The sequence below is a fragment of the Vulpes lagopus genome, chromosome 8 (assembly GCF_018345385.1).
Source record: "Vulpes lagopus strain Blue_001 chromosome 8, ASM1834538v1, whole genome shotgun sequence".
Lineage (NCBI taxonomy): Eukaryota > Metazoa > Chordata > Mammalia > Carnivora > Canidae > Vulpes > Vulpes lagopus.
In genome coordinates, this window is record NC_054831.1 from 41,225,286 (window position 1) to 41,247,454 (window position 22,169).

Here is a 22,169-nt window from a genome sequence, read left to right on the forward strand (position 1 = left end):
GCGGTCACACACTGTGTCAGCCCTGCAGGGAACGACAGGGTAATACATATTCAGCAGCCACACCTGCCCACCCCCAATGCGGCAAGGTTTCTAATGAGCAAGCTTACTTCCAAATGGTCCCTTTCTGTAGGTCCCAAGCTACCTTGAGCTAAAACACTGATTGGCTGGGTTAAGGACAGGTTCCTCTCACCCTGAGCCCAGGCACTTGGTGGGGGGGCGGGGTGAGGGGGCACCTCTCAGCCACCCTGCCTCCGGGCACTGTGGAGTCACTGGGACTTTAAAAAAACCCTGACTACCAGTTAAACCAGAACTTCTGGGGTGAGGGGGTGGGGTGAACTGGGAATTAAGATTATCCAAAAAATGTTTTTAGACTTTTATTTGGAAATAATTTCAAAATTATTGACAAGTTGCAAGAGTAAGACTCATACAAATGTTCACATCTATTGTGAACATTTTAACCTATTTGCTTTGTCATTTCTCTCTCTACACACACACACACACACACACACACACACAACATTAACATTTTTTTTCTAGCCCTTTGCACCTAAATACCTTGATAAGTACTTCCTAAGAATGGGGACATTCTTCTATATAATTACAGTACTGTTATTAACTTTGATAAATTTAATATTGTTACAATACTTTCGGAATCAGTCTGTTTTTTCACAATCCAGATGAGTTCCATTTGCAGCCAAGTGGCTCTGGAGTCACTAACCCCCCGCCCCCACCAAACCCCCCAGGACCTTGGTTCCTGATGAAGGAAGCTGAAAGGAGGTGACAGCCTAGATTAGGTTTTCCAGCTTACTGGCATGTACTGGCAGAGCAAAACAGGCCCAGGCACAAGTGAGATGCAGAGGAAGTCTGAGTCTGGGGTGTCCTCTTGAAAGCCATGTTTCTGTCCCCTGTCCCTTTTTTTTTCTTCCATCCCACAGCTCCATTTCCACCTGAGGGACCTCTCCTGTGACTTAGACTTATTTGATAAGCAGCAAATGATTTGTCAACAATGCAATGTGGTGCAACAGCCCATTGAGAAATGACCATGAGCTTGGTTCAAACTGCTTTAGACTTTGGTAACCAAAATGAATATTTCCCCTTCATCCTAATTAACCCCCCACAGTCTTTGAAGAGGAGTGTGATGCTTATAACTGTGTCAACTTGACTGGATCCCAGGGGGCCTAAATATTTGATTATTCAGGGTGTGTCTGTGAGGGTGTTTCTGGAACCATTTGAATTGGTAGTCTGAGGAAAGCAGATTTCCTTCCCCAATCATTCAGCCCAAGGAAGGCCTCAGTAGAACAAAAAGCTGGGTAAGGGAGAATTCACTCTCTGCCTAAATCTCCTGAGCTGGGACATCAACCTTCTCCTGCCTTCAGGCTTGAAGTTAGCCTGGAACTAACCTTAGCTCTCCTGGGCCTCCAGCTGCAGGCTGCAGATCTTTAGGCTTATCAGCCTCCATAACCACAGAGACCAATTCCTTAAAATTAATATATATGTGATATATTTGGTTTTCTTTCTCTAGAGAACCCAGATTAATACAAAGAGTGAGTTGGATTTTTCCAGAAGAGAAAGGAATGGGATAGAGAAAGTTGAAGAAGGAATTTCCCATCTGGAAGGCAGTAGTTGGATATTCGGAGATGGGATGATGGGCTATAGATTCTTCAGGGACCTGACCCCCTCAAAGGTAACCCCTGTGAGGGGACACATCCTCAGGTGGAGACGGCAGTAAAAAACTAGGCAGAGAGTGCCAGGGTCCATGGGTCCAGGTGAGGATCCCCTAGGGCTGAGCTTGGCCCTGGGTGTATGAGCTTCCTGACAAGTGAATAGACTTTGAGGAACCATTCTGGCCGGCTGGAAGTCAGGCAGGTGCGTATCTCCAGCTAGAGCCAGAGGGCCAAGCAGGTAGTGTAGGACCAGCTCCATGAACAGCCTAGTTGACTTCCAAGAGATATGGCAGGATGAAGCATCCTAAAACCCCAGGACTCTTGTACGCCCTTGGAAAAGAAGGAGGCCCAATTTCCAGCTTTTCCTAAGTATCATGGAGCAATTGACATCTGAACATGCACACAGGGACCAGATCATCTCCTTGTCCTAGTGTTTCCCTGGGGGAGGGTTAGGAAAAGTCCTTCTTCCCCATAACATTCCTTTAGAAACTTGAAGATGATTGGAAGTGTTTCATGGTCTATTGTTCCCTGGGCGAGAAGGAAAGCTTTGAATCCTCTGAAATTGATTGTATTTGCAAATGGGCATTTTTTTCTGAGGAGAGAAACCTATAAACTTGATTAGATCCTCAAAAGGGCTTGGATGTAAAAGAAATCACATGCCATGATAATGGAGTAACAAGGTCCTTTAGCTCAAATTGCCTACTTTCCTGGAAAGTAGGAATTGGTCACTATTGACCAATGCCTGGAAAGTAGGAATTGGTCACTATTGACCAATGCCTGGAATTGGTCACTATTCCTTCACTCAACCAGTATTCATGGCAGCCCTCCCACACCTCAGCTGCTTATCTCTAAATAAAATACTCTGTGCAAAGTGGTTCATACCCCTAGCCCTTGTTCCAACTGCATGTAGATTGAACGGTTTCATCACAACTGGCCCGTTACTCTCTTTCCACCCTAGAGTCTCAGTGCTTCTCACTGCCAAGGCTGTGGAGCAAGTGCCGGCTCTGGAAGATTAAAATTTCCCACTCTCATCCTGGCTTTGCCTCTACCCAAGAATGCCTTGAGGCTTCTGTCAGAAAATATCCCTAGTGAGATATTAGCAGTGTTTCTTCTGCAAGGACTGTTTTCAGTCTTACTGGGATATTGGGAAGAACGGAGAATCCTCACTGGGTAAGAAGCACATCTCCACTGGTCTCAGGTGACCCTGAGACCAGGTGAAATGTGGGTGGAAGAACCTGGGGCAAGATCAGGCCTCTCCAGAGCCCCACGTCAGGTCTGCCAGGTGGTGTCCTTCTCCTGCAGTGGCCCCTGTGTCTCTGTCTATCCACACCTTCTGCTATCACAGTCCCTCACTGCCCACTCACCATTCTTCCTCCACACCTTCACCATGCCGTCAACCCTTGCTCAGATGTATTCCTTCCATTGTCAGCCCACACAAAGATTACTGCCCTTTCTTCAAATCCTCACTCAGGCTCCAACTCCTCTGAGTCTGTATAACTGCAAGGTCTCTGGCAATAGGACCTGTGTCTCTCTCTCACTTCCAGACTTCCCAAATCTCCTTTCATGTACACACTGACTTGTATAGCTTCTCTTATTTTCCATAGCCTACATTTTGTACTTGTTTTTCTTAAATTCTTTAATTGCTTTCAAAGGGAAGGTCTTACCTCCCCTAATGAAATGATTAAGTTATAGGAGCATTTTCTTCTTTTATAATTAAAATGGGTTTTTTGTTTGCTGATTAGTATAAAGACCTTGTGAACAATATGCACGTAATTCATACTGCCAGTACTAGAATCCCAAAAGCCATGGGATTGGAATACTTTTCCAAACAACTACTTCCTTTACTTTCCAGATTAAATTTGGAGGAAAATATTCCTTAAAAAGAGGCCATTAACAACCAGCATTTTCAAATGTTGACAAACTGTTTACTCTAAGGTCCTACTTATTCACAATTTCACATGATGCACATCACACAAATCTCCCATTTGTTACAGCGAACTAATAAAGTTGTCAAAGAAACATTACAGTACTTCTACAAAAGATATCACAGATAGTCCTAGATTCTGACTGGGAGAGCCAAAATGAGGGAGCAGTCTTCTTCAGAAAGCAATTGTACTAAAAAATAGCTTGGAAAGAGAAAATACATAATTTGAAATGCTTGAGACATGTCAAATGCAAGATTGAGATTCCAAATTACCATTCAGTTATGCTTCACATTATAGGTTTTAACATTTGCACCCATCCCATCAGTTTAAGGATATTAATTAGGTTGACACATCAAAGATTGCCATGATTCAGTAGCCTACTATGTTTTAGTAGAAGAGAGAAACAACCAGCCAGAATGTAGTTTAACCTCTTAAAAAGCTTTCATGCTTGGCTAAATAGAAAAAAAAGGGAGTGTGGTTGGGAACAAAGTATGTGATGGTTCTCTTTATGTATCAACTTGACTAGTCTATAGCATCCAGTTATTTAATCAAACACTAATCCAAGTGTTGGCTGCAAAGGTATTTTGTAGATATGGTTAGTATCTACAGTTAGTTCTTCTCTTTAAGTGAAGTTGATTACCCTTTATAATGTGAGTGGTACCTCATCTACTCAGTTGAAGGCTTAGAGAGCAAAGCCTGACATTTCCTGAAGAAAAAGAAATCTTTCAAGAGCATTAATTTCTGCCTGAGTTTCCAATATGCTGTTCTGCATTAGAGATTTTAGACTTGTCAGTCCCCATAATCATATGAACCAATTCCTTAAAATAAATTTCCTAGCCATAAGAAATATTCCTAGAACTCTGATACAAGGTAGAATTTATCCCTTCATGGAACTACAAAAATATCTGCATTTACAAAAGAGCTAATAAAAATATTCCTTTAGAAGAGATTATAACTGGTAGATTTAAGCTCTAACAAATCAATGATTACATTAAATGTAAATGGTTTAAATATACCAATTAAAAGACAGATATTGGCTGAGAGGATTAAAACACATGACTTCAACCATATGCTGTACTAAAATTTACTGTACTAAATTTACTTCAAATATAACAACATAGGCATTTAGAGTAAACAAGGAAAAAAGATACATTATGCAAACAATCAAAAGAAAGCAGGAATGGCTATACTAAAATACAAAATAGACTTCAGAGCCAAAAAAATATATTCAGAAACAGAGAAGTATATTATATAATGACGAAAATGGTCAATCCACCAAGAAAATATAGCAATCTTTAATGTGTTTGCATTAAACAACAGAGCTGCAAAGCATATGACGTAGTAACTGACAGAACGGAATGGTACAATAGACAAATCTACAATTACAGTTGGAGACTTCAGCACCTGTCTTGCAACAATTGATAAAGCAACTTGGCAGAAAATCAACAGGAATATCTAACAACATCATCAACCAATAGGTGATGACTTTAATAAAACATTCCACCCAACATCAGCACAACATGCATTTGTTATAAATGCTTACAAAATATATACCAAGATAGGCAATATTCTAGGTCATAATACAAATCTCAACAAATTTAAAAGAACTGAAATCATACAGAGTGTGTTCTTTGATCTCAATAGACTCAACTAGAAGTGAATAACAGAAAGATAGAAAAACCACTAAACACTTGAAACTACGCCACATACTTCTAAATAATCGATGAGTCAAAGTGGAAGTCTCAAAGGAAATTTAAAAATATGTTGAACTAAAATGAAATGAAAATATAACATAAAAATTTGTGGAACACAGATAAAGTAATGTTGAGAGGGAAACAGTACTAAATACATACTTCAGAAAAGAAAAATATCTCAAATTAGTTATCTAAACCTTTATCCCAAGAATCTAGATAAAGAAGAGTAAGATAAACCTAAAGCATGAAGAAGGAAGAAAACAATAAGAAGTAGAAATCAATGAAATTATAAAAGAGAATAGAAAAAAATCAATAAAACAAAGAGTTGGCTCTTTGAAAAGATCAATAAAATTGGTGAAACTATAGCAAGACTAACAAAGAAAACCAAGAGAATATGCAAATTAACAATAGCAGGAATAAATAGGGGATAATGGTATAAACCTTGCAGATATAAAAAAAGATAAGGGAATACTACTAACAGTTCTAAAGACACCAAAATTTTACAGCTTAGATGAAATGGACCAATTCCTTGAAAAATGCGAAATTCCAAAACTCATTCAATATAAAATAATTTGAATATCTCTGTAACTGTTAAGAAAATTGAATTCATAAGTTAAATATTCCCCTCAAAAGGCCCAGATGCTTTCACTGGTGAATTCTACTGAGCATTTAAAGAACTAAGCCCAATTCTACAGAATATTTCTGATAAATAGAACAAGATGAAGGACTTCTCAATTAACTTTTTCAAGCTAGTATTTCTCTGATACCAAAACCAGATGAAAACAGTACAAAAAAGAAAACAATAGATCAACAACCTTAGTGAATATCGATGCAAAAACCCTTAACAAAATATTGACAAATAGAATTCACTAATACAGGGGTGCCTGGGCAGCTCAATTGATTAAGTGTCTGACTCTTGATTTCAGCTCAGGTCATTATCTCAGGATTGTAAGCTCAGACCCCACATTGGGCTCCATTGGACATGGAACCTGCTTAAGGTTATCTCTCCCTCTGTTCCCTGTCCCCATTGCTCCAACATGCATTTTTTTTCCCTCTCTCTCTCTCTCTCTCTAAAAAAAAAAAAAAAAAAAAAAAAAAATTAGTAATAAATAAAAAGAATTATACCCCACGACTGAGGAAGAGTGTACCTGACTGGTTCAATATTAAAAAATCAGTGTAATCTACCATAATAACAGATTAAGAAAGAAAAATCACATGATACTATCAATCGTTACAGATAAAGCATTTGATAAAATTCAGTACTCACTCATTATTTAAAAAGAACAACTTAGAAAAATAGTAATAGAGAGGAACTTCCTCAACTTGCTAAAGAGCATCTGAAGAAAACCTACAGCTAACATTATGCTTGATGATGAGAGACTTATTACAGAAACTGAATATTTTCACCCTAAGATTGGTAACAAGGCAAGGACAGGATGTCTGCTTTCATCTCTCTTATTCAAGATGTATTCGATGTAATATCAAAAGTACTAGTTCATACAATAAGACTAAAAAAAGGAAATAAAGGATTTAGATCAGAAAGATAGAAGCAAAAGTGTCTCTATTTGCAGATAGCATAAATGTTTACTAGAAAATTCTAAGAAATATATTTTAAAACTTCCTAGAACTCATAGCTGAGTTCAGTAAGGTTGGAAGATAGAAGATAAACTTACAAGAATCAACTATATTTCTATATACTAGCAATGAATATATACACACCAAATTTAGAAATATAATACCATTTACAACTACTGAAAATATTAACTACTTACATAATCTAACAAAATATCTATATATCTTGTATGCTGAACCCTACACAGCACTGATAAAAGAAGTCAAAGTAGATCTAAACAAACCAAGAGATATATTATACTCATGGATTGGAAGACTCAACATAGTAAAGACACCAATTATATTCAAATTTATTATATACAGATTTAATGACATTCCTTTCAAAATCCAGGCAAAAGTTTTTATAGATATAAATAAGGTTTCTCTAAGATTTATATAGACATGCAAAGGAACTAGAATAGCTGAGACAATTTTGAAAAGGAAGAATACAGTAGAAAGAATCAGTCTACCCAAATTAAAGACTTATTATAAACTTATAAGATTCAAGACTGTGTATATTTAGCAGAAAGATAATCATGGAGATCAACAAAGCAGAATCGACAACCCATAAGTAGACTCACAAAAATATGTCCAACTGATTTTTCACAAGGGTGCACAAGCAACTCAATGTAAAGAGATAGCATTTTCAACAAATGTTACTGAAGCAATTGGATATCCATTGGTAACTAAGTAACTAACATGAATGAATGAATGAATGAATGAATGAATGAATGAATGAACAAATAAGACAGTAACCCACATCTTACACCTTATACAAAGATTATACAAAGATTAATTCAAAATAGGCAAGTAAAAACAAAAATGGGCAAGTAAGATGATGTATTTGCATTTGTTGATCTTTGCATTAAAAAACCTGCAGGGGAGGGATCCCTGGGTGGCGCAGCGGTGTGGCGCCTGCCTTCGGCCCAGGGCGCGATCCTGGAGACCCGGGATGGAATCCCACATCGGGATTCCCGGTGCATGGAGCCTGCTTCTCCCTCTGCCTGTGTCTCTGCCTCTCTGTCTCTCTGTCTCTCTCTCTCTCTCTCTCTCTCTCTCTCTCTGTGTGACTATCATAAATAAATTAAAAAAATAAAAAATAATAAAAATAAAAAACCTGGAGGGACACATAAGAAACAGTGCTCTAAAAAAAAAAAAAAAAGAAAGAAACAGTGCTCTATGGAAGCAGGCAGTGAAGTGGTGAACAAGGTTATAGTTAGATGTGAAACTTTTCAACTTATAAATTTTTATTTTGTTCTAATATTTGAACTATATGAATGTATTACTTATCTAAAAATTAAATTTAATTAAAATAAATTCAAAATCAATTAAAAATTATTCAAAAATTGGCTCAAAATGAATCATGGACTTAAATAATAAAATGTAAAACTGTAAAACTTTTTGAAAAAAATAGGGAAATTATCTTTGGCAGTCCAGGGCTAAGCAAAGATTTTTTTCAGACTTGACACCAAAAACACAATCCATAAAAGGAAAAATTGATAAATTAAACTTCACCAAATTTAAAATTTTGCTCTTTGAAAGGCTGTAAGAGGATAAAAAGTTATTGTACACAATGTGAGACAATATTTGCAAATCACATATCTGACAAAGGACTAATACCTAGAATATATAAAGAACACTCAACTCAACAATAAAGAAGCAAACAATTGTATTAGAACGTGGGCAAAAGATCTAAAGAAATATCTTACCAAGAAGATATATATATATATATATAAATATATATATATATATATATAAAGAGATATATCTATAGATAGATAGATACATGTAGCAAATAAACACATCAAAAAATGTTCAGTATCATCAATGATTAGGGAAATGCAAATTAAAATTGCAGTAAAATATTACTACATACCTACCAGAAGGGCTAAAATAAAAGACAATGAAATCATCAAATTGGAATCAATTTGAGAATTATGTTGAGTGGAAAAGCCAATTCTAAAAGTTTATGGATTGTATGATTCCATTTGTATACACTCTTGAAATAGCAAAATTATAGAAATGGATAATGAATGGATTGGTGGTTTCTAGGGATTGGGGATTTGGGGAAAAAAGGAAATGGGTGTGGCTATAAAAGAGCAACACCAGGGATCCTTGTGGTAATGGATATAATTTGAGTGTATCAATATACAACTTGACTGTATCAATGTCAATATACTGGTTGTGATATCATACTGTCATATAGTTTTGCCAGATGTTTCCATTGGGGGAAACTGAGTGAAGAATATACGGAATTTCTGTGTTCTATAACTTATATGTGAATCTACAATTATCTCAAAATAAAAATTAATTTTAAAAGTTGAGAAGACTGTCCAAATACCTTTTGTTTTACTAGAATTTTGCTCCATAACATTGTTCGAAATAAGAACAGCGTTTTCTGGGATATGGACATTGTTTTTATTAAATTGTAATTTTATTTTCACAGAGTTGGTTATCTCCCTAAGATGTCCATATTTTAGTTTTATTCATAGCATCTTTAAGAGGGCCTAATTGGTGAGTCTTCAATGCCATGAGATAGAAGATAAATATTGGGGATGCCATTTAAAAATATATGCGGCAGCAGCAAGACTCCTTAGGGAATGAGCACTGAGAATGGACATTTCCAGTAGGATTTTCCAAAAGATCTCATGAGGTCTATAAATTAGAAGAACACAGGCAAGAATACTTTCCTGTGACACACGTAAGCCATATTCATACATTTTTATTTCTAACATCAGTTTTCTAAATGATTTTCTTTCCAGCTTCTTTATCTTCTAACCCTGAGGGCTACGACCTGGAATGGTCAGGAGGTGAGTGACCCAGCAAACCAAAAGAAGTTTGTTTGGCAGAAAGAAAAGTCAACAGTCTTTGAGGACATTAATCAAGTCACGTCATTTCTGTGAGATATATATATAGGACTTGCTTTCCCATGGTGTGTCCTAACTGTTCGCTATTTGATATTACATTGTGTTTGAAGCCCCACTATTCAACTGTATCAAGGGTGGGACATTTTCCCTTCCATGTAACCTACGAATTCTTGTATTTGAAGCTGGTCAGTCTGCCAGTTAGCATGTTGCCTAGACACCCACTCCTGTTCAATCATTAACCAGTGGCTGGAGTGAACTTGATCTTGACACTATATAGAATAGATGACTTCCTCTTTGATGTGATTTTTAGAAATCTGATAAAGATTCTACTTTAAAAAAAAAAGATCTTTCTCAACTCACAAAGGCTTCACACACCCAATGTAAAGAAAATGTAGTTAAGGCATAATAGGAAACATATGGGCTTAAATCTAGGTCTTCTGATCCCAAGATTGTCTGACTCTCCCTTTAGGTAACTTTCAGAATTATTCTGCTTAGGGCAACTTCCTTTGTTTTCTCATCTGGGTATATTCCTTACCTCGGAGAATGATTACAAAAATTTAATAAGATAACATATGCAAAAAACTTTGTAAACTCTAAATCACTCTACAAATGTGAAGTGTTTCTATTGAAATTTAATATCTTACCTGTTCTCTCCTACTTTGCTTCTCTGCCCTGATGACTCATTAGCATCACTTGGGACATTTTCATGACTACCAGTGGTACTTCTTTCTTCCCCTCTGCCCTGCTCCCTCCCCTCCCTTTCCCTTCCCTTTTCTTCCCTTGAAGACAAGGCGTAGCCAGGGCCAAAGAGGCAGGGGCTGAAGAACAAATGTCAGGGCTTGGGGTTGAGGAGACTAAGAAGGCGGCCAATGTGGTCAGGAGGTAGGTTATATAGAGAGGGTTTGGGCAAATATTGAATAGATTGAGGATTACAGAAACCAGGTTTACCATTCTCACCATTGGAAAAAAGACTCATAAATATGGAGAGAAGGAAGTCTAGAAAGAACCTTGAGGTGTTGAATGGAAATTAGAGGTATTGGCACGAATGCAAGGTTTTAAAGTATGTATCCATGGACGTGTGTGTGTGTGTGTGTGTGTGTGTGTGTGTGTGTTTTCTAACTCTGAACAGTGAGAGCCTAGAAACAATGACTCAATGACATCTTAGTAGCAATGAGCACAATAAGCCACCTAGATTTGGGTTTATAAATACTAAAAGGAACGCAAGATCTTTGGAAAAATGTTTGATTACAGGGCTGGGGCATACAAAGAATAGGAGAGTCTGAAACATTTGTCTAGAAAGTAAAGAGAGGGTCCCTGCGTGGCTCAGTGGTTTAGCACCTGCCTTTGGCCCAGGGCATGATCCTGGAGACCCGGGCTCGAGTCCCACATCGGGCTCCCTGCATGGAGCCTGCTTCTCCCTCTGCCTGTGTCTCTACTTCTCTCTCTTTCTCTCTCTCTCATAAATAAATAAAATATTTTAAAAAATAGAAAGTAAAGAGATATTATGAGGACATGTCAAGAGAATCTAGGAGCCAACTTGAAGGGGCTCTCACTGGCCACACCTAGAATATTCTGACCATCAAAATGTATGATGAAAGAAATGAATTAGAACCCTTTAAAAAGTAGAATACATGAGTCCATATGGTTATAAATAAATAAATAAATAAATAAATAAATAAATACATAATAGGGTAAAGGGAAAATTCTCTCTTGTAGTAGAATGCTAACCAAGGAATGTAGAATAAATGGTAGAATTAGAAAATGACCATTTAGCGGACACCTGGGTGGCTCAGTGTTTGAGTGTCTGTTTTCGATTAGGTCATGATCCCGGGGTCCTGGGATCCCGGGGTCCTTGCACATCTTTAAAAAAAAAAAAGAAAAGAAAATCACCCTTTGGCAACAACACCAGTGCCCACACACATTCCTCTCAGATATTCTACTTCAGAGAACATAACTGACCTATGGCCCCAGATATTGTGCTCTGATACCCATTGCTGAGTTTGCCCAAGGCCTGTGTTTTTGGTCAATGGCTGTGAGAAGTGGGGATACTAAGGCAGGCTACTTCCTGGGACACATGGGAGTCTTCTGAGGGGTAATTTCAACTCAAGGAGTCCCATGGCTTTACCAAAATTGTTTTAGAACTGTACCACAGGCTATTTTCCTCTACAGCTTTCCTTCATCCCCACTCTGCCCCACTATGATTAAACCATTCAGATCTCCATTCAGCCTCCTCTGCCTCTGGCATTCCCCCACTCACCCTCACAGTAGCATCCCCAGTACAACTCTTGAACATCTAACTATGTCTTGATGTCTGCTTCTAAAACAGCCCTAACTAATCCAGAAATCATCACTGGTGGTGTCAATTCAGATAAGAAGCATCAATGGGTGGTGGGTGGAGGTTTAAGCTTTGATGAGAAACATGATATTGGCATAAGTTTCAGATTAACTCCAGCAACTTACTTTTTAAGCATAAAGGGAAAATGGTGCCTTTATAATGGAGGAGGCTAACAAACCTCAACTTGACCATGTGATCAAGGTTAATGTTACCAGTTGTGGGATGGGTTGACTTCGTGTGTCCTCTGATGTGCAAGAGGTGTGAAGTGTCACTTCTGTGATATCCCCATCAAGCATGTATAGTCTGAGTCTGGTAATGAGGAAATGTTACCAGGACCCAGTTTGGGTCCACTGAATAAAATAATGAAGCTCACGAAAGATAAGGAAAGACTGAGGAAATGTTTCAGATTGAAGGAGATTAAAGAGACATGACCATCAAACATAACATATGATTCTGAATTGGATCCTTGACCAGAAAGGAAAAGGAAACACTGTGACACCCATTGGGAAGATTCGAATAGGTCTGGGTAATGGATAGTAGTTTTGAGCCAATGTTGACACTTCACTATTGGGAAATTGTATACATAGTAGAGAGGCATCTGTGTTTTGTAAAATACACATGGAAAGACTTTCAAATAGCTCAGGAAAGGAATGATAATAAAGTGTACAGAAAGGTTGCCTGGATGGCTCAGTGGGTTAAGTATCCAACTCAGTTTTAGCTCAGGTCATGATCTTATAGTTGTGGGATCAAGGCCCTCTTTGGGCTCTGTGCTGGTGAGGAGTCTGCTTCAGATTCTCTCTCCCTCTCCCTCTGCCCCTCCCCGCTCACTTGTATGTTCATTCTTTCTCTCTCAAATGAATTAATAAAATCTTTAAGAAAAAAAGATGCTCACATAAGAGCAAATAAGGTGAATGTTAATAACCAAGGGGGTCTGGGTGAAGAGGATGAGGCAGTTCTTTATGCCTTCTTGCATCTTTTCTGTAAACTTGAAATGGTTTCAGAATAAATTATAAAAAATACATTAAGAAAATATCAGTGTCCAGGCCCTGACCCAAGCCAGTTCAATCAGGATCTGCCAGATCTGGCATTCTTTTTTAAGCTCCCCCACCACCGGGGTCTCCAGCATGTGTACAGGGGTGTGAACTAGAGCCTCTCTGCCTCAGCCACCATCCACACCCGATGTAACAGTTGTTTTCCATCAGCAAACATAGCCAGGCCCAGGCTCTGTGACCAATTCAGTCTCTGCCAGGGATGGTTTTAGGAGTTCTAGGCCAGAAGCTCAGTTTAGCATTAAGTCAGCCTTGCTACCATCAGCCTTGCTCTTCCCTTGTTCTTTGATACTGGGCTCTGCCTTGGCCTTATGATGACCTCTTGCCTTGTGTCCCAGTGATGAGAGCTTTATGTTGGCTCCCTTGGGCCCCATTCTCTGGTTCTCCTAGGGACTAAAGGCCCAGCCCTATTCTCTCTGGAGCCAGAGAGGCTGTATCACCAGCTGTCAAGCCCCTTGGATGCCAATTGTCTTCCTGCCCATCCACTCCCATACTTAGCAGTCCATTTGTTGCTATTCTCCATCCTGTTCTGGAGGCACCCTTGCTTTCTCCTGCTAGCCCTCTGCATACTAAGGTCTAAGCTCCTCCATACCACCTATCACAGCTTCCCCCAACATGCTCTGTGCCTGCCATTGGCAAAGATACTGCCCACCACCTGCCACTGAGATTCCCTCCAGAACATCTGCCTCACGGAATTAGTTAATGCTCTGCACACACTCCAGCAGCACTCTACATGTTCATTGCCAGATGCACCCCACATTTCAGTGTTTAATTGTCTGTTTTATGCAGGAGATTAGATTCCATGAGGGGAAGAGCTATGTCCTGCAGTTGCTACATGGCCAGTACCTATTTAGCATATGGCTTCAAGTCCATAGTAGGTACTTGGTAAATATTTGATGAATGAATGAATGAATGAATGAATGAATGAATGAATGAATGTTTGGTATCCACATCCTGCCTGACCCTCTTTAACATGATCAGTCTCATCACCAAATATCATCATTTGCATAGGCTGGGACACAAAGCATGATAGGGCCACAGCAAGGCCAGCAGTTGGGGAAGCCTGCTGTTTAGTTCCTCAAAAGATAAGTATCTACTGACTTTTCAGGCAGGAGTGGTGAGCCAGTCTTTCAGGAGGAACATAGCAAGGGGCTTTCAAAATCTCTCTTCTTGAAACCAAGGAGAGAGTAATACCACTCCAGTGAGGAGGCATCCCACCACAACAGAACATCTTCAGCGGCTTTAGCCATCCACAAAGGGTGCCTCAGGGATCTTAATTAAAATGCAGATTAGAGAGTTCTCCCAAGACCTGTTGAATCAGAATGTCTGGGCTTAGGGTCCAGGGCTCTATATTTTGGGGGTGTTTTTGTTTTGTTTTGTTTTAAAGATTTTATTTGAGAAAGAGAGAGCAAAGAGGGAGAGGGTGAGGGTGAAGCAGACTCCCCACTAAGCAGAGGGCCTGATGCGAGTCTTGACCCCAGGACCCTGAGATCATGACCTGAGTCAAAGAAGCCACTTAAGCTGAGACACCTAGGCACCCCCAGGAATCTATATTTTTAACAAGATTTATGCAGACTGCATTTGGAGAACCTCTGAGTAGGATGGAAACAGGACCCACCTTCCTCAAGATAGGATTCTGGCATGAGATAGGTTGGATAGCCAGACTCCAGCCATGAAAGTGGGATTTGAGATTGTGGAGAACAAGACTAAGAATTTGAAAGCTGGAAGACTTCTTTTTGGGTATGTGTAAGTGTATTTTGATTTTCTTGAATTCTTTTATTATTTATTTTCACATGGATTTTCTTTTACTTTAAAAAAATTAATAGATCTTGTTTTTTTTTAATGGATCTTATTTTTAAGAACATTTTTAGATTTATAGAGCAACTGAGCAGGTACATAGAGTTTGCATATACCCCTCCTCCCCCATACTAATAGTTTCCACTATTATTAACAACACGCATTACAGTGGTACACTAATTGTAACTAATACTTATAATTAACAAACCAATATTAATGCATTATTATTAACTAAACTCCATAGTTTACATTAAGGTTCACTCTTGGTGTTATACATTCTTTTTTTTTTTTAAGATTTTATTTATTTACTCATGAGGGACAGAGAGAGAGAGAGAGAGAGAGAGGCAGAGACACAGGCAGAGGGAGAAGCAGGCTCCATGCAGGGAGCCCGACGTGGGACTCGATCCTGGGTCTCTAGGATCAGGCCCTGGGCTGAAGGCAGTGCTAAACCGCTGAGCTGCCTGGTGCTGCCCAGTGTTATACATTCTATAGGTTTTGACAAATGCATAATTTTGTGTACCCATCAATATAGTATCGTGCAGAATAGTTTCACAGCCCTAAACATCCTCTATACTTCATCTACTCACCCCTTGTGTCTTCCCACCAATCCCTGGCAACCACTAATCTTTTTACTATCTCTACAGTTTGGCCTTTTCCAAAATGCTGTATATAGTTGGAATCACACAGGATACAGCCACTCTAGATGGGCTTCTTTCACTTAGCAACGTACATATAGGTTTCCTCCATGTCTTTTCATGACTTGATAACTCATGTCTTTTTGTGGTTGAATACTGTTCCATCATAAGTGTGTGGCAGTTTGCTTATCCATTCATTTACTGAAGGACACTATGGTTGCCTCTAACTTTTGGTAATTATGAATAAAGCTACCATAAGCACTTGTGTGTAGGCTTTTGTACGGTTATATATTCAATCAAATTGGGTAAATACCAAAGGGAGTGATTGCTGGGTTGTATAGTAAAACTACATTTAGCTTTGTAAAAAAGACTGCTTTCCAAAGTGGCTGCACCATTTTGAATTCCCACCAGTACCAAATGACAATTTCTGTTGCTTCATATCTTCGCCAGCAATAGGTATTGTCAAATTTCGGAATTTTCACCATTCTAAGTTGTCCATGGATCAGTAGTGAAGACCTCTATTTCATTTATGATATTAGTACTTTTACTGATTTTTCAAAGAACCAGATTTTATTTTCATTGATTTCTGTTTTCAATTTCATTGAATCTGCTCTAATTTTTTTCTCTTCTTCTGCTTTAAATATATATTCCTCTTCTTTCTCTAGTTTTCTAAGGTGGAAATTCAGACTATTAATTTAGAGCTTTCTTCCTTTCCAGTATAGGCATTCAATACTATAAGTTTCCTTATAAGCACTGTTCTCATTGCATCCTACATGTTTTGAGAAATTGTATTTTCATTCAGGTCAAAATATTTTTAAATTTCTCCTTAGAGTTCTTCTTTGATCCCTGTGATATTTATTTATTTATTTATTTATTTATTTATTTTTTAATTAATTATTATTAGTGTTCAATTTACCAACATACAGAAAAACACCTAGTGCTCATCCCATCAAGTGTCCACCTCAGTGCCCGTCACCCATTCCCCTCCAACACCCGCCCTCCTCCCCTTCCACCACCCCTAGTTCGTTTCCCCGAGTTAGGAGTCTTTATGTTCTGTCTCCCTTCCTGATATTTCCCAACATTTCTTCTCCCTTCCCTTCTATTCCCTTTCACTATTATTTATATTCCCCAAATGAATGAGAACATACACTGTTTGTCCTTCTCCGATTGACTTATTTCACTCAGCATAATACCCTCCAGTTCCATCCACGTTGAAGCAAATGGTGGGTATTTGTCGTTTCTAATTGCTGAGTAATATTCCATTGTATACATAAACCACATCTTCTTTATCCATTCATCTTTCGATGGACACCGAGGCTCCTTCCACAGTTTGGCTATTGTGGCCATTGCTGATAGAAACATCGGGGTGCAGGTGTCCCGACATTTCATTGCATCTGAATCTTTGGGGTAAATCCCCAACAGTGCAATTGCTGGGTCGTAGGGCAGGTCTATTTTTAACTCTTTGAGGAACCTCCACACAGTTTTCCAGAGTGGCTGCACCAGTTCACATTCCCACCAACAGTGTAAGAGGGTTCCCTTTTCTCCACATCCTCTCCAACATTTGTGGTTTCCTGCCTTGTTAATTTTCCCCATTCTCACTGGTGTGAGGTGGTATCTCATTGTGGTTTTGATTTGTATTTCCCTGATGGCAAGTGATGCAGAGCATTTTCTCATGTGCTTGTTGGCCATGTCCATGTCTTCCTCTGTGAGATTTCTCTTCATGTCTTTTGCCCATTTCATGATTGGATTGTTTGTTTCTTTGGTGTTGAGTTTAATAAGTTCTTTATAGATTTTGGAAACTAGCCCTTTATCTGATACGTCATTTGCAAATATCTTCTCCCATTCTGTAGGTTGTCTTTTAGTTTTGTTGACTGTATCCTTTGCTGTGCAAAAGCTTCTTATCTTGATGAAGTCCCAATAGTTCATTTTTGCTCTTGTTTCTTTTGCCTTCGTGGATGTATCTTGCAAGAAGTTACTGTGGCCGAGTTCAAAGAGGGTGTTGCCTGTGTTCTCCTCTAGGATTTTGATGGAATTTTGTCTCACATTTAGATCTCTCATCCATTTTGAGTTTATCTTTGTTTATGGTGAAAGAGAGTGGTCCAGTTTCATTCTTCTGCATGTGGATCCCTGTGATATTTAGATGCATGTTGTTTAATCACCAACTATTTGGGAATTTTCCAGCTATTTTTATGTTATTGATTTCTAGTTTAATTCCACAGTGGTCTAAGAGCATGCTTTGTATGATTTACATTCTTTTAAATTTGTTATGATGTGGTTTATGGACCTGAAGTTAGTATATCTTGATAAATGTTCCACACAAGCTGAAGAAGAATGTATATTCTGAGGCTGTTAGATAAAGTATTCTATAGATGTCAGTGAGATCCAGTCTGATGGGCCTTGGAAACCAACCCAGAAGACAAAGTCCCTGGTTGGTATGTGAAAGTCATTCATGTCTTTCCCAGATCTATGAAAACTTCATTAAAGTGGAAGGAGATGATAAAGGCCCAAAGTGACACCAGAATTGATAGTACTTCTTGAAATCCAGGCATCTTGGAATTGTCCCAGTCGATTGCCAGGCCCACTAGTAGACCCCAGACATTTTCTTTAGCTTCTCTTATGTATGCGTGTATCTAAAACAGTCTCACAAAATAAAGATCTTATGAGGGCAGAAGTCAGAGTACCGCACCACAGGCTCAGAGTTGGCTTCAGTGAGGGCTGCAGCTCCATGCCCAACAATGTGCTAATGCAGCCTACCTTGGAGATCTGGGGAGCCCTGCCTGAAGCTTCTTGCCAGGCATACCTCAGCTCCCATCCCTAGAATGTAAAGTCCCAGAAGCTGATGGCTGCTACTCTAAGGGGAACAACCCTACTAGTCCTCTCCAAAGGCAATAGCTGAGTATCTTTGCATACAGAGAGGAATTAAATTCCTTGTGAGTGCAAAGAAAAAGATGAAATACAAATGTAGGCATTTTCACATTTTCAGCATAAGAGTCAATTTACCTTCAATTTACCTGTCTTTTTTTTTTTTTAATTATTTATTTTTGATAGTCATACAGAGAGAGAGAGAGAGGCAGAGACACAGGCAGAGGGAGAAGCAGGCTCCATGCACCGGGAGCCCGACGTGGGATTCGATCCTGGGTCTCCAGGATCGCGCCCTGGGCCAAAGGCAGGCGCCAAACCGCTGCGCCACCCAGGGATCCCCAATTTACCTGTCTTAAAGATGTATGCTGAGGGGCACCTGGGTGGCTTGGTTGGTTAAGCATCAGATTCTCACTTGTGGCTCAGGTCATGATCTCAGGGTTGTAAGATTGAGCCCTGCTCAGCCTCTGTGTTGGGCATGAAGCCTGTTTGAGGTACTGTTTCTCCCTCTGCCTCTCCCTCCCATCACCCCTTTGCCCCTTTTGGCTCACACACTCTCTAAAAAAAAAAAAAAAAAAAACCCACACACACAAAAGAAAACCCAAAACCAAAAAAACCCCATGTATTCTGAAAAATGCTCAAATAGACTCCGGGCCAAGATAGAATAATGGGAACCAGATTTATCTTACCACCTAAAATAACTAAAGCCATGTGACACAGCTAAGCCACTCTATGTGTGCAAAAGGAATGAAATTATATGCTCGTACACATTCTGGAACATGAATTTTTATATTAGCTTTATTAGTAACAGCCAAAAAAATGGATACAACTCAAATGTTCATCAGGAGATATAGATAAACAAATTGTGGTGATCTATGCAATGGAGTACTACTCAGCACTAAAAAAGGATAGAATTATTGATCTATGCAAAATGGATGAATTTCAAAACATTTCTGTGTACTGAAGGAAAAAAAAGAATAGAAGTTTTTAATTTATTTTTAAAAGATTTTATTTATTTATTCATGAGAGACAGAGAGAGAGAGGCAGAGACATAAGGAGAAGGAGAAGTAGCATCTTGCAGGGGCCCTGATGTGGGACTCAATCCCAGAACTCCAGGGTCATGCTCCAAGCCAAAGACAGACGCTAAACCACTGAGCCACCCAGGAGTCCCAAGAATACTGTTAATACTATATTTCTTTTATATAAAATACATGAGAATGAAAACTAGTCTCCAGTGACAGAAAGCAGATTGGTGGTTACCTGGGGAGTGGTGAGTAGGGTGGGAGTAAGGAAATGAGAGGGGCTGGGGTTAACTTCAGTGGGTCATAGATATGTTTATTACCTCAATTATGGTGGTAGTTTCACAGGTGTATCCATATGTCAAAATTCAGCTAATTTTGCACTTTAAATACTTACAGTTTATAGTAAGTCAACAGAACTGTTTAAAAATCTGTTCTTATTCCACATTATCTTTTGCTGATATTCTCCTTTAAAAAAAATGTTGCGGGGATCCCTGGGTGGCGCAACGGTTTGGCGCCTGCCTTTGGCCCAGGGCGCGATCCTGGAGACCCAGGATCGAATCCCACATCGGGCTCCCGGTGCATGGAGCCTGCTTCTCCCTCTGCCTGTGTCTCTGCCTCTCTCTCTTTCTCTCTGTATGACTATCATAAATAAATAAAATTAAAAAAAAAAAATGTTGCGGGGTGCCTGGCTGGCTCAGTTACCCGAGCTTGCAACTCTTGCGTCTCAAGGTCATGAGATCAAGCCCCACGTTGGGTGTAGAGATTACTTAAATAAATAAATATTCAGTTTCCTAAGTAATCGAAGAAACAAAAATTAAAACAAAAATAATATAACCATTCTTATATATATGGAAAAAACGTTTACAAACATAAAACATGGACTCAGAAACAGACTATCTCCTATACCCTTATAAAGGAAAACTATTACTTGCTACTCACTGAATACTTCATTACTGGTTCACCTAATGTGGGAATTCTACTCCAAGCAATTCTGTGACAGCAGCTGGATGTCCTATGGTCTAAGTTGATTCTGAAGCTATTTACCTGTACACACCACAGGTTAAGGCTCAGTCCCCTGCAACTGTTCATCCCCTACTTCAGGCTCTAATCTCAAGTCCAGGCTGTCACTTGGGCTTCTGACCAATTGACTATAAACTGGAAGTTCCCATGACACCTCCTTAGGTTCAATTAATGTGTCAGAACAGCTCACAGAACTCATGAAACAGTTTACTTACTAAATTACCAGTTTATTATAAAAGGCTGTGATAAAGTTAATTTGTATATCAGGACCCACCAAATGAGGCTGCCCCAGTAGCCTAGGCCACATCACACAACTAATCCTAAGTCAGTCTGTACTTATGGGAAATACCTGTCAAGGAGTCCTGATGTACACCCATCACAAGCCTCCAACTCAGCTAGTTTACCTTACCCTAGGAAATAGAACTTGCTGGTCTTCTAGGAAATCCCCGACCTCCTAACCGGTCATACCCTGTTTCTGCAAGGCCTCCTCTAATTCCATATAAAACTCACACTTGCCTCAAATCTCTCTGGCATAGTGTTTGTGAGGCATTTATTCCTCCAGTCTATGGATTTTTTCCCTAAAATAAAAGACATCAAACTCAGTACTAAGTTGTATTATTTTTCTAATTTGACAGATATATCTCAGGCATAGTCAGATGGAATAGATGCATAGGGCAAAGTATGTGGGAAGAGGTGGGGAGCTTCCACACCTTATGTGGGTGCACCACCATCAACACTTCCATGTGTTCACCAATCTGAAAGCTCTCTAAACCCATAGTTCAGGGATTTTTATGGAGGCTACATTACTTAGGCATGATTAATGACATCATTGTCCATTGGTGATTGATTCATCTTCCAACTCCCCCTCTTCTCTCCCAAGGTCAAGGGGTAAGGCTGAAAGTTCCAACCCTCTAATCACAAGGTTGGTTTCTTTTGCAACCAGTCCCATCCCTTGGTCTTTCCAAAAGCCACCTCATTACCATAAACTCAGGTATTGTTGAAATTTGTTATGAATAACAAAAGCCACTTAGTTCATCTTCATCTGTTTGAAGCTATTTCAGGAACTGGGAACAAACTTAAATATTATACAAAAGATATTACCATAGCTCTTATATAGAAAATTATAAGGGTTTTTAGATGCTATGTGTCAGAAACTATGGATGAAGACCAAAATAAATATTTCTTATTACACCACAATATCACAACCCTCATATGCTTTTGGTGGGAGCAGCACTTGGCTCAACATTTCTGAGGGCAATTTGACAATAAGTATTTAAAGTCTTAAAATGTGCCTAATGTGCCTTTTAAAATGTGCCAGTCCTTTTTAGGGATTAACTCTGAGGATACTTCCTGTCTTTGAATATGAGAAAAACACAGTTTCAAGGGTGTTAATTTAAGCTCTGCTTATATTTGCAAAAAAAAAAATAGATAGATAGATAGATAGATAGATAGATAGATAGATAGATAGATATAGATAGATAGATATGTAGATATATAGATAACCATATGTCAAACAACTTGAGATTGGCCAAGTAGTTAATAAAATGGTCACACAAAAATAGATTCTCTAGAAACAGACATGGAAATGAATGGAGGTATATATATGAGAGGGAGCTAGAGATGGTAGGATTAGTCAAAAGAGCAATGATACAAGCCCAGCAAAGCTTTGACTGAACCAAGGGAGCTCAGGC